Source organism: Melospiza georgiana, chromosome 1, assembly GCF_028018845.1.
Source record: "Melospiza georgiana isolate bMelGeo1 chromosome 1, bMelGeo1.pri, whole genome shotgun sequence".
Classification (NCBI taxonomy): domain Eukaryota; kingdom Metazoa; phylum Chordata; class Aves; order Passeriformes; family Passerellidae; genus Melospiza; species Melospiza georgiana.
This window is the reverse complement of record NC_080430.1, coordinates 81,086,499-81,088,817: the sequence shown is the minus strand read 5'-3', so window position 1 is coordinate 81,088,817 and position 2,319 is coordinate 81,086,499.

Below are 2,319 nucleotides of genomic sequence, written 5' to 3'. Positions count from 1 at the left end.
CTTGCACAGACCTCTCAGCTGTTCCTAATTTAGGAAAAAGGATTCATGGTATATATGGGGAATTCATCTTGTATTTCTTGTAACTTAATGCAATTCCAAAGTTCAGCTGGGGCTTTCCTGCAAGGAAGGGGTACAGAAGGTCCAGGTTTTTCCTCTTCTCCCTTCTGGAGCCTTTATTTGCCTGTCACCTAATCCTGTTGGAGCAAAGGCATTCTCATTTTCCAAAACTCCCTCAAGTTCTCTGCCACACAGAGTGTTCAGATGTCCCAGCATTTTCACCATGCCCTAAAGATGCTCACTGGGGTATGGAAGAGATTCAGATCTTGGGCAAATATTTATGCCCCAGCACAGCAGAAGAGGGAGGTAACCCAACCTTTTCCTACTTGGATAAAGCCTAAGGAGATATTAAAGAGTTATGCAGGTGAACCAGCTATGTTGGGAATTATGGTATATGTGTTAAAGAATGTGGAAACTGTAAGAAGAGACGAGGAGTAGGAAGTGTTAAATATCCAGAACTGTTTATGGCCAGAGCAAATCAAACTACCCAACTAAAATTAAGTAAAAAGTACAATAGAGGAATTTAGGGTGACTAAAGGGAATTCAATGCAGAAAAGAAGGGTAATTTTCACTGTAAAATTGAAACTAAACAGCTTCCCTTTTTTTGCTTTATTAAAAAACCAACAAAACAAAAACAAAAAAACCCAGAACAACAACAACAAAAAAAACCCCAAACAAAAATAAAAACAGAAAAAACCCAATGAACCAAATACCCAGTACTGAGCAAGGAAGGCAAAAGAGGCCCTGTGATGTGCAGTGTTTCTTTCTTCTGTCCTACTAATTTTCTTTCCAGATCTTCCCTTGCACTGGTCCTCTAGCCAGTCCACAGTTTTTCTACTGTCAGAACTATCTTGTTCTGCTAATGGGAATGGAACACAGACCAAAAAAAAAAAAAAATTACGCCTATATACATATAATCATATAAACATACAAACATGTCTGTGTGTATGTGTGTGTGTGTATGTATATACACACATTTAAACACTGTTTTTAAGAGTTCACTTGCTGCCTTTGGATGCTCATGGCATGGAGCATGAATAGTATGAGAGCATTCAAATGTAGCAAGTGAATATTTTAGGAAAGAAAATTCTTTGTTCTTCTCCACCTTCCTCCACAGTAAATGGTGAAATAAGTGTTAGGAGGCCTGAAGTCATGGGGCCCAAGGCTTGGATTGGAGCAGGGAGAGCAGATTGCACCTTCAGCTCCTGAGGTGCCAGCAAACAAAAATAATAATGTAATATAGATAACCCAAACACCACCTTTCCTTTTTTTTAATAAACACTCCTGATCTGAGGTGATTATGGAAAAATAGCATTTTAGAACTAAATTGACAAAAATACTGCAATAGAAGGGGTAGAAAGGGAAGCTGACATTCTAGTGAAAGGGAAAATGTGAGTCAGTAATTGTACTGTTTTTTTTTTAAATGCATGTGAAATGTGAAGCAACTGTTAACAGAGTAGAAATCTCTGGGAGACAATGGCAAGTGGCTTCTCCCTCTGAAACAAGAACTTGTGGGTATTTTCAGACTGGAAGACTAGATTTAATGAGCTTGTAAGCTGTGGTATTCTGATATATCTTCCAAGAGCATAATTAAGAATGAATTAATAGTCTTAGACTGTAAGAAAACATTTTTGTCATTTAACTTAAAACAATAAGTTAGGAGGGAAAAGGAAAGACGGTTTCGAAGGACCCTTTGCTTACTCCAGTTAAAAAGCCCATACCTATGAAGTGATTTAACCATATTCTGTGTAAACTTTGCTTTTACATAGCATGGTCCATAACCATAGGAAGGCATGTTTGTGTGGACCACCTGTTTCCTCTTCATGATCCCACTGTTTCTACAGGAGGCACATGGATTGCATGATAAGTAAAGTTGAGCTTAGCAATGGCACGTGACATTGGAGCTGAAAAGAAGACGCTGTGACTCTGTGTGGACTACCACTGAGATAGTGCCATGTATGGGTGCTACACCACAGTCTGAAAAGCACCCTGCAATCTCCATCCCTCCAACAGCTTGGGAGATGCAGGGCGAGATAGCAATGTGACCTTTATAAATAGCTGAGTTATGCTCAATTTTTTTCTTGTGGCTTGGATATGGAGAAGCATAGACAGCCTGTGTGACTCTGAAGACTTTAGCGGAAATGAAACAGGAAGCCAGATCCTTTCACAGCTTGTTGGTCTGTGAAGACAAGCTGAGTCTGTAGAGACTCCTTTTCTAACCCCAGAAAAAAGCAACCAGGGGAGAGAAGTCCAGCTGGGGGT